The sequence below is a fragment of the Pleurodeles waltl genome, chromosome 12 (genome assembly GCF_031143425.1).
Source record: "Pleurodeles waltl isolate 20211129_DDA chromosome 12, aPleWal1.hap1.20221129, whole genome shotgun sequence".
In the NCBI taxonomy this organism is placed as follows: Eukaryota; Metazoa; Chordata; class Amphibia; order Caudata; family Salamandridae; genus Pleurodeles; species Pleurodeles waltl.
The window spans coordinates 243,846,836-243,866,917 of NC_090451.1; the positions used below are offsets into that span (position 1 = coordinate 243,846,836).

Consider the following 20,082-nt stretch of genomic DNA (forward strand, 5'->3'; position numbering starts at 1 on the left):
TTTACAAACGCTATTTGCATTATTACATCACCTGGAACCCACTATGAAAGTGGCTGAAATCTTCCTCCACGCATCTAAGGCGTTTGATTTGATTGCCTGGTCCTATATTCTTACCATCCTGCAGAGGATGGGTATCCCTACTGGATTTATTGTGTGGATCCGGTTACTGTACCTGAACCGATCTCCACGGTGCAGGTGAATTGGGTTACCTCAGAACCTTTTGCAGTGGACAGGGGTATGCAATAAGGCTGTCCCTGGAAACCGCCCTCATCTCAGTCACAGACGACATCAGAACCCTGATGGACAACGGTGAAACAGTCGCCCTCATTCTCCTCGACCTCTCGGCTGCCTTCGACACCGTCTGTCACCGCACCCTAATCACCCGCCTCCGCTCCACCGGGATCCAAGGTCAGGCCCTGGACTGGATCGCCTCCGTCCTCTCAAACCGCTCCCAAAGAGTTTACCTCCCTCCGTTTCGCTCAGAACCCACTGAGATCATCTGCGGCGTACCTCAAGGCTCATCACTCAGCCCAACACTCTTCAATGTCTACATGAGCCCCCTCGCCAACATCGTACGCAAGCACGACATCATCATCACCTCCTACGCCGACGACACCCAACTTATACTCTCCCTCACCAAGGACCCCGCCAGCGCCAAGACCAACCTACAAGAGGGTATGAAGGACGTCGCAGATTGGATGAGGCTCAGCCGCCTAAAGCTGAACTCTGAAAAAACGGAAGTCCTCATCCTCGGCAACACCCAGTCCGCCTGGGACGACTCCTGGTGGCCCACAGCCCTCGGCTCCGCACCGTCCCCCGCAGACCACGCCCGCAACCTCGGCTTCATCTTGGACCCTCTTCTCACCATGACCAAGCAAGTCAACGCCGTGTCCTCCGCCTGCTTCCTCACCCTCCGCATGCTCCACAAGATCTTCCGCTGGATCCCCGCTGACACTAGAAAAACCGTGACCCATGCCCTCGTCACGAGCCACCTGGACTACGGCAACACCCTCTACGCTGGGACCACAGCCAAACTCCAAAATCGCCTTCAACGCATTCAAAACGCCTCGGCCCACCTCATCCTCGACGTACCCCGCAACAGCCACATCTCCGCACACCTGAGACACCTGCATTGGCTCCCAGTCAGCAAAAGGATCACCTTTCGACTTCTCACCCACGCACACAAAGCCCTCCACGACAAGGGACCGGAATACCTCAACCGACGCCTCAGCTTCTACGTCCCCACCCGCCTCCTCCGTTCCTCTGGCCTCGCACTCGCTTCCGTCCCCCGCATCCGCCGCTCCACAGTGGGTGGGAGATCTTTCTTCTTCCTGGCGGCCAAGACCTGGAACTCCCTCCCCACCAGCCTCAGGATCACCCAGGACCACTCCGCTTTCCGGAGACTCCTAAAAACCTGGCTTTTCGAGCAGCAGTAACCCCCTCTTTCCCCTAGCGCCTTGAGACCCGCACGGGTGAGTAGCGCGCTTTATAAATGTTAATGATTTGATTTGATTTGTCACCATTACTATTTGCCTAAAATACTCGCCTGCATTTTCCATCAAATTCATGGAGTGGCATCTCTAAAGTTTCGACTGAGTCTGTTGGCAAATTCCCTGTATGTCGACGATATGGTGTTATATGTGAGAGGCCTGGAGACCCACTTGGATGTTCTCCTTTAAGAATATGTGTGATTTGAGAGGATGTCCAGGTTAAGTATCAACTGGGATGAATCATATGTGCTACCAGTTATGTCTTGCACTATAATGTGCCCCACAGAAGTCCCATTACAAAGGTTCACAGACCCTGTAAAATATTTGAGTATATAGGTACAGAGAGATCCGGAACTCGTAATCCGCTATAACTATGTAGGGCAGTCTCTGGCCTGGAAGAGCAGATGAGGAGGTGGTCTCACCTCCTACTCTCTGGCTGACCGCATCCCGGTCATGAAGATGGTTATACTGTCTCAATTCATATACGTTTACTAACATCCCCAATCTTGCTTACCCCGGCATTCTTTAAGACTCTACGCTCCTTGCTGATATCATTTGCTGGGCAGGTAAACGCCCACATATTGTGTGGCAACAACTCACTTTGCCCTATGAACAAGGAGGCTTTAGTGCTACGGATCTTTCCCTCTATTACCGCTGTGCACAAATGCAACATGCTTACTTTTGGACACACCCTGAATGCTATACTCCCCATCTAGCTGTGGAGCAAGACTCGACAGACCGCTACCGCTGCCATCATTGATCTTGCATAAATGTGTGGGAGAGGGTCGCAGCATCATCAGCACGCTTAATAGCATGTTCAGTGCATGGCAGGTTAGTGGCCCACAGACAGGCCATCTTCCTCTGTATGCCAGGGTGATGCCACTGACCCATCATCCTGCTTTATCCGTAATGCAAGAACCTAGGGCGCAGGGGCTACTGGAAGCTGCCCGATTATGGTTGATGGAGAACGTTTTCCCTGAAAACCACTTCTTGGACTTCTCTGCTCTTCCACAGGAGGATGCATTTCACATATCAACGATTACAGATGGCTTTATGAGAACATTAACTGACTTTCCAGCAAGCCCCTCCTGTCTCCAGTGCATTGTAGTCGGTACTAAAATGGCACGTACAGGTCTGGTTACTGGGCTGTATAATGTGGTGCAGGCAGAGCTGCATCCACCCAGGGGCTCTCCGATGGACAAATGGCATGAAATTCTAGAGACCCCCTCACTGAGGCGGAATGGGCGTATTGTTGCACTTTAACTGGCAGACTTACGGATGATGGTAATTTACGGATCATCCATTTTAAGTTCTTACAACAGATGTATTACACACCGGTGCAGCTGGCCAGATTTGGGATGATGGGAGCGGATTTCTCATATCTTTCATGGGGCTGTGGTAATATACACAAGTATTGGGCACAGGCGATACAGACGCTCACTAAGGTCATTGCCGAAACAGGACCGTATGACCCTCACACATGCTTACAGGGGTTTGTTAAACCTCTCAAACCAGCAAACCAAAAGTTGACGGGAGTGGCCCTATTAATGGCTATGAGATGGATTGCACTACACTGGGGAAACAAAACATCATCATTAACACAATGGTTCCATGACATAGCATATTGTAAGGATCAATTAGAAACATTTTCTGAGGGGCTCCCCAGAGCTTCCCGGCCAAGGGGGTTTTGGGCCCCCATGTCAGCGTATCTCAAGACATTGCCTGCCAGGGGGTAATTGGGTGGCGGACTCAGGATCAGATGCTAAATGTATTAAATATTGGGTAGGTATTGCTACACCAGACGGGACATCATAATGTACCTATTTGTAATATATTCACCAGTCACCATAATATGGGCATGAAGTTGTATGTTGATGATGTTATTGATTTGACGTTACTACTTACTAAAACAATAAAAAAAAATTAAAAAAAGGAGATAAAAGTACAAAGCAGTGGGACGGGTGGGCTGAGGAGCTATGGTCCCAGGTGCAAAAGAGCAAAAATATATATTGCTCCAACCAGTAAAATAATTGTGGAAGGAGGCACCTAAACAACCCTCTAGAGCCAGGCACTGCAGTATTCTTTCAGCTCCATTGGGCCCAAGAGGAAACCGGGTAAATAATAGCGTATTTGCTCAAAGAGCAGGAAAAAGCAGATTGTCCTGGTGGCAGACACATGCATTCAGCCGAAGAAGATCAGAAGGCTGTGCGCATGCACAAGCTTACAGTGAGAAAAAGGACTGGTCTCTCACTCTACAAAGCAGCCAATATTCCGCTTCTGCTCCACATCGACATAATTGAAAAACGGGATCTAAGTCCTGAAATACACATACAAGATGCTCGCTTACCCAGAAGGGACTGAGACACATCAAAACGCAGGGAAGTTGATGCAACAGTGATTCAGTGGGCACGGAGTGTGCAGCGTTGAATAAAAATTACTCAAGCTAATTAAAACTTACACAAAAGTGTTGATCAGTGCATGAAACAGTGCAGCAGCATGCTAGGGAGCAAGATACAAATAACATAAAAGAATAGAGAATAAAAAAAAATCTAGCATTCGTGTCTAGGATTTGTCAATTCTATTTGGACATGGAGAAAAGGATTATGCTTCTCTTTCTTCACTTTATTTTCTCAGCAGCCAATTAGAATTAAGTTGAAAAAACAGTAAATTTCCCATGAATCAAATTGAGTAACCATAGAGACGCAGCCCCATAAACATGCCAGGCACATTGCCACTTCCTGCTTTTTTGCAGAAAACAAAACAGTAAACTGTCTCAAACCCTCTAAAAGCAGGAAAACCAACAGAAAGATAAACTTGCTAGTCCATCAAACAGTGATTCCAAAACTCTGAGGACCTCTGACCAGCAGTGCAGACCGGAAGGGTGTACGACTAGCTTGAACACAGGAACTGAACAGTTGGATTCATCACTCCAAAATGCTTGCTAGATTAATTCGTCATCGTTCCCTATGGAAAAAACAAGGCCAAAGCCATAAACACTGGTCCGCACCAATGAAAAAATATCACACATAGTCAAAAGGGAGGGAAAACACCATATATAGGAATATCAACAATTTGAAAACACATCAAAGGTGAAATTGAAAGAAAGATCTTCTCAAAGCAACACATATGAATAAATGTACGGGTGGCATAATCCTCACCTCCATGTCCTAAATAGCACTGAAAAATCCTAGACGCTAATGCAAAAAAAGATTTTTTATTCTATGTCAGGACTGGAGGCTCCAATTATGCTTGTTTAGAGATCACCCACCACAACTGATGCTAGATCCACTCTGGGTCTGCAATAAAAAGAGTTGAATGTAGATTCTGACGACCAATTGGTTGCCCTCAAAATGTCCTCCAAACAAGAACCTAAGACGCCATGGCACCTCTCGCAGAATGGGCACCAAATTTAGAAGTGCCAACACCTGCTTCATTCAAGAGCCATCGCCTCTATCTAGCTATAGTAGCCGATGTGACAGAATGGAACTGTTTCTGTAAGGAAAGCAGCAATTCTCCCCCCATATCAGTACGAAACATTGCTGTACTCACCTCATATGCAAAGCATTTTATCGCACACAGTTAGGATTCTCAGCAAAACTAGGGTACATCATCGACATTGAATTACATTCGGTACAATGAGTGATGGAAAATGTCACCCCTTCGAAGGCAAAAACTCTACCCGCTAATACCCTTACGTCTGATACACGTTTAAAAGAAATCAAGCACAAGAGCCTGGTAAGCTTATCTGAAAGCTGTTTTCTAGACAAGTATTTATTTGCGGGCCAGGGGTCCAAAAAACGCAAAACCACACTTGCATCCCAGGGGGGTCGAATAATTTGGACATGGAGGATTAGACATCTGAATGCCTTTCAAGAGTTTACAAACAATGGGAAGCTTACCCACAGGTTTACTATCCACTGGCAAATCACCTGCGGAGATGGCTGATCTATAATTATTTACCGACCAGACTACTATCTGCTGAAAAGGTATCGGCATCCTGTGAATGGCACTGTTGGAAATGGCCCTTTTTGCAGGGTTCTCCCCAAACCTTTTGCCTTCTTCCTCCTATTATTTCTGACCTGTTTTTCCTGGTTTATTGTCTGCTGATCAGTGCTAAGGTGCAAGTGCTCTCTATGAAAACTGTATTGGTGATTGGGTTATCCATGATTGGCCTATTTCCTTAACCGGTAAGTCCCTAATAAAGCGCACCAGAGGTGCCCAGGGACTGTAAATCAAATGCTACTAGTGGCCCCGCAGCACTGATTGTGCTACCCACATGAGTAGCCCTGTAAACATGTCTAAGACCTGCCAGTGCAATGTCTGTGTGTGCAGTCTTGCAGTGCCAATTCAACCTGGCACATGTACCCTTTTGCCATGTCGAAACCTTCCCTTTTACTACATGTAGGTCATCCTTAAGGTAGGCCCTAGGTAGCCCCATGGGCAGGGTGCAGTGTATGTTAAAGGTAGGACATGCACTGATGTGTTTTGTATGTCCTTACAGTGAAATACTGCCAAATTCGTTTTTCAATGTTGCAAGGCCTATCTTTCTCATAGGTTAACATGGGGACTGTCTTCAAATATCTTTTAAGTGCAGTTCCCCATTGGGAGCAGACTGAGATGTGGAGTTTGGGGTCTCTGAACTCACAATTTAAAAATAAACCTTTTAGTAAAGTTGGTTTGTAGATTGTCAGTTTAAAAAATGCCACTTGTGGGCATTTTCTTGCTTAAAGCATTCTGTGTCTCTGCATGCTTGTGTATTCCACTCTGGGTCGGACTGACAGTTGGGCTGTTGTGAATTCCCACTAGATAGTGACATAAAGGGAGCTGGGTTGTAGCCTGCATATCCTGCCGAGTCTCCTGGGCTAGTGTGGGGAGTGAGGAGCCGTCACTTACACCTGAAAGGGCTGTGCCTGTCCTCACACAATGCAGTCTCCAACCCCCTGGTGTGTGCCTAGGGCCAGGCAGAATCTTGTGAACAACAGAGACTTACCTTTGAAGTTTGTCTACTTCAAAGGCAAAAAGGGATATAAGTAGTGCACCCCAAACCGCAGGCTTTTAGAACACTTCTGGATCAAGAGGAACCTCTGCCAAGGAGAAGAGCAGAAGAGCTGGAGGAGGAGTACTGCCCCTTTTTTGTATGTGCTTTGCTGCACTGGCCTGCAGTTGCTGCTTCTGCCTTAAAGAGGGCAAAGACTGGACTTTGTTGTGTATCCTGCTTGTGAAGATTCTCCAAGGGCTTGGAGTAGAGCTTGTCTCCTGTTGAAAGTCTCAGAGACATCAAAGACTTCAGCTTCACCTGCCTACAGCACTGGAAAATGTGTGTTTTGTGCTGCAACAGAAAAAAAACATTGAGACGCCGTCAACGACGCCACTGCCTGCACCTTGACCTGACAACGTCACACGGAGTCATGCCCCACGTCGCACCGCAACCCTGGTCTCACTGACACCGCCCCGTAGGCTGTCACCGAGCCGCTGCTCGCACTGTGACCTGTAGACCCCCCACTCCGAATCACCTTGCTCACACCGCAGCCTTGGCATCCCAGACGCCGCCGTTTTACACTGACATTGATTCCGCTGCCTGCACCCTGGTCTGAGGACACCGCTCGTGAGGTATATGACAGACCGTCCCGTCCCACACTGCAGCCGCGGTCCACCAATGCCATCACCATCAACTCCAGTGTTGTCAACAGATGCCCCTGTCAGCACCGTGACCCATGGGTGCCATATGGAGCCTGCCCATCGCCACACCGCCGCCTTGGGCCTGGGATGACAGTGCTTCGGCAACTACAACGCCTCTGCCTTGCACCATGACCTGGAGACATTGCACGTCGCACCACCCGCTTTACACCGCAGCCCTGGTCTCACCGATGCCGCAGGATACTGTCACCAAGCCGCTGCCTGCACCGTCACTTGTGGGCTCCGCACTTCACATCGTCCCGTTTTGCACCACAGCCTCAACGCCATTCACGCCAGTACTCCTGACTACTTCATCAGCCCGGAGTTCGATCTGCAATGCGTATGACTTCAAGGGCCCAATGACCCCCGCACTGACCTCCAGAACCGACACCTGCGACGCCAGCAACACCGCACTCCGGGTCTCATCGCGAGGAACATGACGCCCTACATTTCCAAGGTACTGTTTGCAGGTCTTCCCAACACCATAGTTGGCCCGCGGCACCGTGGCCGGCCTGAACTGTTGGATTTGTTATTCACAATGCCTTGATAACCCCAGACGGAGCTATTGACTTCGAGGAACTGTATTTTAAAGTTAATTGTTGAAAAATGGATATCTTTATTATTGTATGTTGGATTTTTCTCATTTTGGTCTCGTTTCACACAGATAAAGATTGGCTATTATTCTAAAACTGGTGTGGTGTCTTTTTGTAGTGTTTTCACTTTATTACTGTGTGGTATGTGCAAATGCTTTACACATTGCTTCTGAGATAAGCCTGACTGCTCGTGCCAAGCTACCAATGAGGGGAGCAGGGGTTAACTTAGCTGGTTATCTCCCTTATCCTAACTAAAGTGAGAGTCCCTACTTGGACAGGGTGCAAACCGACTGCCAACTAGAGACCTCATTTTTAGTCACCAATTACACCAATGCTTCCTATTGGAAGTACAGCGTTTGTGGGTACCGGAAGACCAGGCTTTTAACATTCTTGCAAAAGACCTAGGAGACGCCATCTCTCCCTGAAATATTCCACGCCACAAGAGAGAGGCATTCTGATAGTATCAGAGGATGAGGAAGGCCCATGGGATCCAGAAGATGATTCCCCCAAGACTGGATCAGGATTGGGCTCTGCAGCTCATTTCCAGGACCACCAGGAAACAAGCCTGAGCTCTCCAAAGAGGAATCACTAGAATCAGTTCCACACATTGATGACGAGTATGAGCCAAGACCCTGGGTATCATCATGAAAAGTGGAAAGGCATAACCCAGGAACGGAGACCAGTCCTGAAGAAATGCTTCGGTCACTAAGGCTTCTGGATCCGCACACCAACTGAAAAAACTTTCCAGTTGACGGCTGAGGCGAGAGGCAAAAAGATCTATTGAGAAAGGGCTCCACAGAATTTGGAGAGCACAAGAGACTTTTGGATGCAATCTCCAATCACTGTAGTCCTGTAGGTGACAAGACCGCCAATCCACAACTGAGTTGTCTGTCCCGGAAGTTACTTCACTACCACTGCTATCTGATTTTGAAGTCAGAAATACCAAAAATCCTTGGCGATCTCCGCCAGGATTCTGAACTTCGTCCTGCCCAGCTTGTTGACATATTTGACTGCAAAGATGTTGTCCATCCAAAGAAGTATGCAACAATCTGTCTTGACTGGCGAAAGACTCCTGATTGCAAAGGAACCCACTAGGATCTCCAAGCAATTGATATGAAGGTCCAGTTCTGTTCTGGACCACTGACCCCCTGTGGATATCAGACCGCATCAAGCTTCCCACCACCAACGGCTGGCATCAGACTCAATCCCGATCTACAGGGAAGGTCCAAAAATCGTCCTGCCATTCCCGGGCTCCATATGCTCCAGTCACAAGCACATCTCTGTTCTTGCCTCCCCATACACGGGAATCTGTTCGGGGGAGCTGAGACTCTTCTAGAGGTGAGAGATCTTTGGGCGTTGAAGGGCCCGGTCATGAAGGGGACTCGGAAATATGGTTTGAATCAATGAAGACCACAAGCCCATCACATGGGCTATCGATCTCAACGATACAATTTGTTTGCACAAGATCGATCCCAATTCTTTCTTGGTGCTACGGATTTTCAGAGGGGGAAGAATCAATTGGGTCAGTACTGAGTCCACTTCAAAGTCAAAACCGACTTCTGGCTGTTCACAATGAAGCCCAGATCCTGATGAGAGATATTGTCCATTCCAGGTGGGTGAGGAGTAGCCCGGGGCATTGAGCCATGATGATGATGTCGTCTAGATAGATTATCAGAGGAACACCTCTGGCTCGAAGATATTCTGCTATTGGGAAAACATCACTTTTGTGAAGCATCAAGGCCTGATGATAGGCCAAAAGGAAGGCGCTTGCACTCAAAGCATTGCCCTTTCCAAAGAAACTGAAGAAACCGCTGATGAGGTGGGAAAATAGGAATGGTCACATAGCATCTTTCAAGTCTATAAAAACCATCCAGTCCTTTTATCGAAGGATGTCTCTTAGCAAATGGATGCCTTCCATTTTGAAGTGGCGATAAATAATCCACCCATTGAATTCCTTTAGATTCAAAACTAGACCGGATCCGCCGCCCTTTCTACTAAAAAAATTGGGCTGAGGAAACCCAGAGAGTGGGGAAACGGTCCTACTATGCCTCCTGTGAGCAGGAGATATGAAATCTCTGCAGTGATGGACTCCAGATCTTGTGGGGGAAAATACACTGCAGGGGGGAAAACGAGTTGGGTTGCAGAATTGTAAAACTCCAACTTGCAACCCTGAACTGTCTCCAGAACCCAAGCATCCTGAGTTATTTTGTGGCAGTTGTGAAGGAACAATGCGTTCCTGCTGCTCAAATATATTTCTGAAGTGGAAATTAGGCTCACCTGTAGATCCTGAGTCTTGGTAGGTGGACTGGCCTCCTCTTGAATCATCCTCTTCGGAATCTGTTCCTGCCGGCCTCAGTACGGGAGGGGTAGAAGGTAGAGGTGGGGGATCTGGGGTCCTGGTATCCTCCCCTGATTTGATGATAGAAGCCTCATTGAGGACCTTGGTTGAAATAGCATCCGAAGGCTTGCCCTCTAAAGCATCCGGCCCTGCTAAAAAATGGTCGGAAGACCTTCTTGATAAAACCCTGGGCTTTGTCAAGTTTTGCGTACTTAGCCATGAATTTAGAAAACTCTATGAAGAAAGGTGGACCAAAAAGTAACCCTTGAGCTAAGGGGCCCGACTCTGAGGAAGCGCGATCAGCGAGTTTAGGGTCCATCCTGATAAGAATGGATCGACGTTGCTTGCTTGAGATAGCACAATTTGTGTTTCCTAGGAAACACAGGGCACGTTGGGCCCACCCGACTAAGACCTCGGGTCACTGGGAGTCCCCGACTCCTTAGCATGAAATCCCATTTCCAGGTTTTTTGTTATAACCCAATCAGTTTGTCTTGGCATCAGCGCCATGCGCGATCAATGCCTTTCTTGGAGTCTTTAGAATTTTTTATTTTTTTTAGACCAATGTAGGGTCAGTTTCAGGGGTCTTCGTGCATTTGGAAGGGGAATCAGGTCTGGAGCACTCGGATCTAAGCCGAGGTATGATGTCCTTCTCGAACCCTTGGCGAATATGGGACTCTACATAATCTGCCATCTCAGCTAGAGGGGTCCATAGAGAAGGGCTGGAGTGAATTATATCTTCAGGTTCAAAAGTAAGAACCTTAGGTGTTTGCATGGACTCCTGAAAGTGATGCGTCTTCTTGTCTTCTTCTTACGCTAATGGGGGATGGGTAATTTCCCAGGTCCGAGGGCTGAGCAGAGGATGATGAGTCCGAATCATCTTGGGCTTTGGTTTTTGATGGGGCGTCAGAGGTGCTATAGTCATGGTCTTTAGCCAGCGGCCTCTTAAAACTTCCCATGACATTGTGGGGGATTGAGGCTCTTCACTCAGGGCTTGAAAACTCATAAAAATGTTACTAGACCTGCAGGTCGAGTAACTGAAATAATCTACTCGACCTAACTGTACTGTACTTGACCCGTAAACGGGTCTCAAATTGTGTGATCCTAGGCAAATAGTTTACAGAGTCGCCTTTTTTTTTTATTCTCACATATGATTGCACCTTCAAATATGTGAGCTCAGCATTTCTGCAGTACAAAAAAACTATTTTGTTTGATTAAATAGACAAAAGCTTGCTGCATGCATCACAAGAATCTAACCCATATACCCATGAGGTCTAGCCCACATAAACTAGGACTTATTTTAGTTTACTAACAACACTGCCATCAGGGCAGGAGTGTTTCTCAGTTTGTTTGAACACTCAATTTTAATAAATATATTACTAAACCATGATGTGGTAAGATATTGTCATCTATACACAGTAACCTTTCAAGAAATGTCCCAAAATCACACCACTAACTTACAGCTTATATAGTGTATTAACATAAACTGGGTTTCAGAAAACATATCCTTTGCACATCAACATGTAAAGTATTCTGATTTGTTTTCATCCTATTAAAATATTTTGTCATCACACAGAAATATAAAAAAGGGCTTTCACAACTACTGATATATATTTTGAAATGCCTGCACAGTTGACTTAGTCATTTAAATGTTGTGTGTTAGGAAAATCCTGCCACATTATATCTTTTTATTTTACATTCTAAGCAGCAGGTCACACAGTTCACCTTACAAAGTCCTGGAACTCTGCAGTCAGAAGGAAAATTAATTGTAAGAAAAACTGACTTTTTACCTCTATCTGTGAACACAGAGCAAATGTGACATGTGACATAAGAACAAGATTCAAAGGCATCTTTTATTGCTCCTCCACTTTTCAACTGAACAGAACACGTGTTCATTGTCAACTCCCGAGTATTAAAAATAGCTCGACCTGTTCAAATAAGACTCGCCAATGCGAGTGGTCGAGTGGATTTTTCGAGCCCTGCCACTGCTAAGAGGCGCAGTGGTGGAAATCCAACCTTGATGTTCAGTGAAACCAAGTAAATGTTTTGTTTAATGAGCCGGATAGCCTAGGCCAAGACTACATTCACAGTGTGACGTACCCGAGCGTGCAGTGTGTAGATGAAGTCCTGCTCAAAGGACCTCTCAGGCTCGTGACAGTAACCTTCACCAGCATCATCCCCATAAACAGCCACAGACATGGAGAGTGGGGCACAGGAGTAATAAGTAGAAAAGTGCCAGTCACCCACTCAAAGGTTAATCAGGAGATAGTATCTCTTACGAGTAAGGGAGTATACACAAAAGAGGTAATATCCTCAAGGCAGGTGAAACTCAACCCTTAAATATCATGGGTTGTGATGGACATTAAAGTATGGCGGAAGACCTGCCAAAGAAACTATGCGAAGCCTAAGTGATTGATATTACTTCAACCCTAAAGTGATTGCTAACAGGGCGTAAACAGGGAGTATTAAGGCTTGGGAGGGCCAGAGACCGAGAACACGCGTCTCTCCATCTTCACACTGCACTGGAAAGGGCCGGGACCAAAATCGGCTATTTTTGCATGCGCGCGTGGCCTCCGCGCATTGACGTTGAAAGAGAGCAGAGTGGTGTTTCCCCAATCCCCTGCTCCACTTCATAATTAGCAAGGTGCCCGGAGCCACGTAGGGATGATAATACGCTCCCTCAGTTCGCCCGGAGGCTATAGGCAGTCAAAAAAGGTGAAAAAACACCCAAAGGCGACAGGCAATCAAAAGGTGAAAAAAGTGTGGAATGGGGGAAAGAACTCCTGGTAGCTTAAGGAAAACACAGTATACGCTTGGGTGCTACACCTGGGCAATGTATATAGAAATAATACGAGCTCCCTGTTATAAGAACAGGGGGGAGTGCGTAAATGAATTCTAGGTCTGGAAAGTCGGGATCCAGCTAATCTAAGGAATAAAAACACCTAAACAGATACCTGTGCAAAGTTACAATTAAATAATAGGTTCTGTTTGGTGCGGTTAAAAGCGTAGAGTGGGACACCTCTGTTGGAAACAAGGACTCACAGGGTCACCTGTCTAAAAAATTATAGCCAACATGTTTCTGCCCTCTGTGGTGAGCCTAGAAAGGTCTCGGGCATTCATCAGGGCAATGGATCCCTATGTCTCACTTTAGGAGTTGAAAACACACTGTTTTGATGGTAACAGGTCTAAGGAAAAAAGTGCAAAAGTAAGCCGCCTACCTTGCCAAGGAACTACCTTGAGATGGCCTGCAGGGATTAAACAGATAGTCAATAAAGGCAACAGTGTAACACAGCACTTTACTTCAAACCAACCACACACATGACAAAAGAGAAAAACACGCTCATGCACAGAAAACAACTATTGTAGGCAATAATCATGCACAGAGAGAGCATATATAAACAGTAGATACTACTACTACTAAGGGCAAGCAAATAAATCTTACCCTATCCCTAGAGGCTAATGGCCTCTGGTATCCAGGAGAGGGAGTGTCCATGATTGTCAGACACTATGGTTCAGGAAAGGAACAAAAAAGGGGGGGGGGCAAGAACAGAGGGTGGCAAGAACAGAGGGTAAATAGTTATGTAGAGGGAAGGGGTACCCATTGAATGGTACTTACTGATTAAAAAGATAATGCAGAAGGGAGGTCCAGATAGGGACCTGCAATTATCTAGTGGGGAGCTGATTAAAAGATATCAGCCAGAAAAAAGTAAAGGCAAGATAACCAGTTAAACACTCGTAGTAAGAAGATAACTTGTCTGTGTATATATATATAAATATATATAGCGAGATAAAATATAGAGGAACAGAGGATTCTTATCTGTGTGTCCAGGGCGTGGTTCAATCACTCACTGCATGAAGGGAGGCGGTCGCTGTGCGACTAATCCGTACTCTCCTTGGACCGCTTGGGTAAACCAGTCAAGGAGAGACGGTGTTTTCATTGTGGTCAGCCGCGTCATGTAATAGGCCAGGTGTGTATAATCACCGCCAGGCCCGCGTTGACAACAACGGACGGACGTGGAGGCCGGAAGCCAGGCTCCCCTGCCCGGGCCGGCAAAGCCAACTCATCACGTAAGTGCTTCCGGGGCACCCCGAGGAGTGAGCCTCTGGCTGCCTTGCGGAGCAGAAAGGCAACACAGGATTCCCGCGGCCGCTAGGAATTGTAGTTCCCAGCGGCCGTGAAATAAGGGGGAGAGTGGAGAGCAAGAATGGGATGTGGGGAGGGGAGGTGGAAGGGGTGAAGGGGAATAAGTGGGGTGGGATAAGGAGGGAAAGAAGTGGGAACAAAGGGAGGTTAAAGAAAAAAGAAAAGGAGAGTATGGAAAGGAAGTTAGAAAAGGAAAAACAAAGGAAGAAAAAGGGGGGGAGAGAAGGACGGAGGATTTTAAAGACAGTAGGAGCCAAGGAAAAGAAAATACAGAAAAAAAGGTAAAACAGGGGGAATAAAGAGGAAGAGGGAAAAGAAGAGACGGGGAAAAAGGGCTGAGGAGGAAGAGATAAAAAAAATTGACAAAAAGCAAGAGCAAGAGAGTGTAGAGAAAAGAGGTAAAAAAGAGAGAAAAGGAAACAAGAAAAGGGGAAAGAGGAGAGGAAAAAAGAGAAAAAAGGCGGAAGAAGGAAAAAAGGAGGAAAGAGTAGATTTTGGAGTGAAGCCTGCTATAACGTGGAGGAGGAAGAGACCCCAGAAAAAAAGGGGAAAGAGGGGGCTGGGAAAAAGAAGGAAAAGGAGAAAAGGGGGGAAAAGAAAAAGAAAAAAGGAAAAAATGGGGGATAAAAGGAGGGGGCAGGAAAACGTGGGGATGCGGGGAGGGGAAAAGGGAGGGTTATTTATCAGAGGGGGAGACATGTGTGGGAGGAATGGCTGAACGCCGGCCAGTGAGAGAGGGAAGGGGGGGGGCTAGGGATACATATAGAAGACCAGAGGAAATGGCAATGTGCCTGGCATGTTATAGAGGGCTGGGTTTCTATGTTTACTCAAATGATACATTTGATTTATAGGAAATGTAGTGTTTTTCAACTTGCTTCTAATTGGCTGCTGAGAAAAAGTGAATAAAGAGGAGCATAATCAGAGCCTCTGCTCCTCACATAGAATGGCACTTATCTATGGCTGTGTAAGCAGCAAAGAAAGAGGAAGGACTTTGTGTTATGTGGACTATATAGGGGGTCAACGGGACCTGATTGGTGGGTCATAGAGAGAGTGGTTAAGACTCATGGGTAATGTAGTTTTTAGGTCGAGTACGCAAGTGCTCTGACGTGTTGTAATCTTCTGTGGGCTTTTAACCACGCCCATCACTATCACTCGTTCATGGGCTTGCCTTTCAAAAATCCTTTATCATTGGTACCGACCCTGTTACATGGATAATTGCATGTTTACTGATACATTCGACTGTGAGTGAACTTCTTTTTCCTTTTGTATCTCTCCTTCGCGCTCATGCTCATGGCTGACGTGGCACTTTGAATTGCCTTGCTTATGTCAACAGTTTTACTTTTCATTTTCAATTGATGTGGCAGGAAAAGTCCAGTTAGGAATTTACAATGCTAATAGCTCTAACTCGAGCAAACGTGAGACCCATTGCATTGCAAATGCTCGTTGTTGTTTACTTTGTTATTGGCCACTGTGTTAGCAGTAAAACGAAAGAGGAACATAAACATTCCTGACATAGAATTGATGGGTTCCCAAACTATTTTTTTCAATCTCAGCACTGCCGTGGCCACTAACTATAAATAATGAAAAATTTACTAGCTAACGAAAAGGAAAGTTTTAATTCTATTAAGGACAAGGAGGCAAGGATTATGCATTTCTTTCTTCACTTTAATTAAACAGCATTTTCAAAGTTAGCAAAGAAAAAACACATACCAACGTCGGAACTACAAGTCCCATGAATCTCAGGGTGAATTTGTCCATAGTAACCATAGTCCAATCATAACACAGCCTATTCTGTATAATCATGTGACGTCCCTTCTCATTCCTCCTCTTCACTGGAGGAAGTTCAGCCTTTAGTGACCATCCTACTCAAACCTTTATCATTTCCTATGCAATAAATAAAATAACATATGTTATAAAGATATGGTAGAATAACAAATATTGTGAAACCAAGCAAAGTATGCTACATTACTATATTTGTGAATACAGTTAACCAATAAAGCAGTATATCTTGCAAGAAATAAAACAATTAAAAATCTTACTTACTGAATACGAAGTTATAGGGAGGGTCAGGGAATCAAGTTTGATGCCTAAGGGTGGGAAAATCCTCACCTCTTTGTACTTAATAGAACTGAAACTTTCCTTCTTGTTAGCTAGGAACTTTTTCAATCTATATCAGGAACGGAGGAGAGAATTATGAATGTTCAAAGCTTACTCACCACTAGAGATGCAGCCTCTAAGATAGGTTTAAAATAGATTTTTTTTAATGTTGACTCTGATGACCAATCTGCTGCATTCATGATGTCCTCTAATCTGCCACCAACCTGTATGGTTTTGGAAGCCATTGGTGCCCTAGTGGAGTGAGCACCAAACTTATGAATATCTACACCAGCTTCTGCCAAAATCCATCATACTCCCCTCTAAATCGAAGGTGAAGAAACTGCCTTAAATGGTTTCTGGAGGACAATGAGCAATTGTTTTTCTACTGGAGGTCTAACCTTCATCAACATGTCTTCATATGCTTCAATACATCTTACCACATGTAATTTAGGTTGATCAGGAAAAACTGGATAGGATACTGACCTGATATTAGTCTTAGTCCTTCTGGATACAGTGATGTGACCACTTCAGGAGTGAAAATCCTGGCTAAAATGTCTAATACCTGTATATCAGAGTCTCTTTTACTTGATATCAGACAAAGTAAGTTGACTAATTTAGCCAATAGTTCCTTTCAAGATAAATATTGATTATTTTTCCAATTTAATAAAAAGTGTAATATGATATTAACATCCCATAAATCAGAATATCTGGGTTCAGGAGGTCCAGAGAGTTGAATGCCTCTCATTAATTGACAAATCCAAGGATGCTCACCAATGGGTTTTGTGTCAACCGGAATGTGTCTGAAGAAATAGCTGATCTGAAAGAGTTTATTGTACGATACGCTAATCCAGATTGTGCTAATTCTGCTAAGAAAATCATAATGTGAGTAACTTCGGCCCCCAAGAGATCCAGATGCTTTCCCACACACCAACTATTCCATCGTCTCCAAGCAGGTCGATCCCTCTTGGAGGTGCTGAGGCGCAAGCTTGTTGTAAGTTAGCCCCTTCTGTTGGAAGTTGTTCATTTTTCCAGCAACCCCCGGAAATCCTCCATGCCATGAGGGAAGATGACTTTGAGGAGCCCAATAGTGTAGGGGTCCTGGTAAGATGGCTTGGATGGAGGATGAGAGAAGGCCCACTAACCTGGCCAGTTGACATAAGCTTAGTCTGTCTCGCTAAAGGACTGTCCGGAGTTCTTTCCGAATCTTTGTGACCTTCAATAGAGGAAGACTCAGGGAAGCTTTCAGTGAGTCTATCAGGAATCCTAGAAAAGTAATTTGTTGAGTTGGAACAAGTTCTGATTTCTGTTGGTTGATGATAAAACCTAGATCCGGAGGAGAGCAACAGTCATGTTCAAGTTGTATTTGGGATGTTGGTGGGATTGGCTCATCAGAAGAATGCCGTCTAAGTAGATGATTATTTGAACTCCCATTGTACGTAGAAACTGCATTACTGGTCTTGGGAGTTTGGTTAAACACCATGGTGCTGAGGACAGGCCGAAGGGGAGAGCTAGACATTCGTAAACCGTTAGCCCCTGCTCTAGCAGCTCTGTTGCTTCTCCCTCTCCCTGAACCTCTGATGCGGTAGAAAGTCCCCTGTCTTCCGTTGTTCCATCCACTGTTTCTTTTGAAATGGGCTCTAGAGGGACCTTGTTGGGAGAAACGACTGGAGGTTCTTCCCCTTCCTCATTCCTCCATGAACTATCTATTCCTTTTTTGGGATACCTCATGTATTTATTTAAAAAAAAGTACAAAGCTTTTGATCTATGTCAGGTGTGACTGCAACTTTCCCTTGTATAAATGGTCTGGAGCACTATTTTCTAAGTCTAGCCCTGACTTATTTTTCTAAGGGCCGTCATAACTTTCTGGAAACATAATCTGCCACTTTTTGATCAGAAATCTACTCAGAAGAACGGGGTGATAGATAGTGGATGGATCAAACATGTCTAATTGAATTATATCCCCTTCAGGGGAGTCCGAAGAGGTGGATCCAGGACACTGTGGTCTCTTAGGGTCCTAATTGGTATCAGAGGAAACCTCTTCATCTGAATCACCCTCTCCCCATAAACAGGACCTTATTCTCGAGGTCAGGATTTTGGGCGACAGCGTTGCTATTTTCTCTGGTTTGGACATCCTCTTGGTAGGGTGTGTATTTAAATGTGCGTGCACTCTTATGAAAGGTTTCCGTTAGTATATTGAAAACCTCCAGGTGCCCCGCGTCACACTTATAGGCCTTTTTCCCCAATTACTAGGAGTGCTAGGGCCCGGTTCTGAGGAATTTGATTGAGAAAAAACCCCAGGAATGCTTTTGGCAATGTTATCAAACTGTTCTTTAAAGGGGGGCTATCGCCTTGGAAATTTCCAGCGAGAGAGCTTGAACTCCACTAGCCGGTAATATATTGGGGGACCACTCTTCTTCTGTATCCTGAAACGATGAATATTCATGATCAGTGGGCTGATCCATGCTTAAGAGGGTGGAGCACCAATTAAAGCATATGCCCCAAACTTAATAAGGTCTGCCCCCTCGCAGGCACTTACAAAGAAGTACAAAAAAAACTGTACTAAAAAGTAATATATTTGGCACTAGATGGTGCTGATAGAAAAGGAATTGAATTAATGTGGAAAAAAAAAATAGAGTAAATGTCAACCGCTTTAACAGTGTGCAATGTGAGGGTTGGCAGGGAAGAAACCGTGAAGGAAAACTCCCAAAGGGAAATACCCACAGTAATTCCCTAACGCGCGTGGCGAGGCAGTTAGAGCACAGGAGTGCTGACAGGAAAGCTTTGATGCGCCAAAAAGAATTGTGTTGGCACTAGAAATAATCGTGTTGGCGTGAATGCTTCCTCAGGACCTGCAATTATCGGGGAAAAACGCGCTTGGGCAGGAAGCCTAACCCTCGATATTAGGAAAAAAACTACAGTACACGTCTGAAGAAACGCATCAATATAAAAAAGCAGTAATATCTGATGAGAAGTTAATAAAGGAATGACTTCACTGACAGCAGTGAAGAAAGAGGAACGAGGAAGGGATATCACATGATTATATACAATAGTCTGCGTTGTGATTGGACTATGGTTACTATGGACACAGTCACCCTCAGATTCATTGGACTTGTAGTTCCAAAGTTATGTGTTTTTTCTTCACTAACTTTAAAAATGCTGTTTAGTTAAAGTGAAGAAACAACTGCATAACCCTCCTCTACGGTCCTGAATAAAATACAAACGCAGTCGCAAGTCCCCAGATACCCCTCACTCACTGCTATGACGATTGATTAGCCTTAGCTACATTCCGAGGTCCCGCACATGCGCTGACGAACATAACAAACGCGCGAACCACCAGATTTACACCTTCCTTACGGCTTTTCCCTGTTTTGCCCGGCTCTGAAGGGGGCGCATCAACGTCATCAAACCGTGACGACGTGCCTCACGTGAGGAAAGGCGTGGGCTAAAAGAACCAGTCTCTATCGTTTCCTCTTTTGATGTGCAGGATCATAGAGGTGATGTATGCACGTTAATGTCAGAGGGTGGCCAGGGAGGTTTGGTTGAGGCGAAAAGAAATAATAGCTACGTCTGCCGTGTTTGTTGGCAGAGTTTGATATGGTGAATTGGAATGGCACTGGGTGAAACATGTCTTCTGCCCTATTTATTCGCTCACTAACTGGAGTCTCGACGAAGATCGCCTCGCATTTTTTTACGTCACCTAATGATCTCCAGTGTTTGTTAATGTCCCGATCAATTAAGCCGTGACTG

At 45.6% G+C, this 20,082-nt stretch overlaps 1 protein-coding gene and 1 long non-coding RNA gene across 7 annotated transcripts in view; one reads left to right on the plus strand and one right to left on the minus strand.

The window, feature by feature from the left end:
• LOC138268111 (uncharacterized) overlaps positions 1-19,718 on the minus strand; it is a 221,970-nt gene extending 202,252 nt beyond the window's left edge. The window contains exons 1-4 of one of the 5 annotated variants that reach the window (XR_011199926.1): positions 19,679-19,718; positions 15,949-16,122; positions 13,313-13,339; positions 4,101-4,454 (exon numbers count right to left, since the gene is read on the minus strand). This is a non-coding gene — a long non-coding RNA (uncharacterized lncRNA). Of the gene's footprint in view, positions 1-4,100; positions 4,455-13,312; positions 13,340-15,948; positions 16,123-19,589 lie in introns of those variants that run through there. The other 4 variants (XR_011199930.1, XR_011199927.1, XR_011199929.1 and 1 more) reach the window with 4 other exon arrangements.
• The window catches only part of ADAT1 (adenosine deaminase tRNA specific 1), a 250,049-nt gene continuing 249,617 nt past the window's right edge, over positions 19,651-20,082 (plus strand). Inside the window, exon 1 of one of the 2 annotated variants that reach the window (XM_069217496.1) lies at positions 19,651-19,829. The gene's annotated coding sequence lies outside the window, so the exon portion shown is untranslated. The remainder of the gene's footprint in view (positions 19,830-20,082) is intronic. The other variant, XM_069217497.1, reaches the window with a different exon arrangement.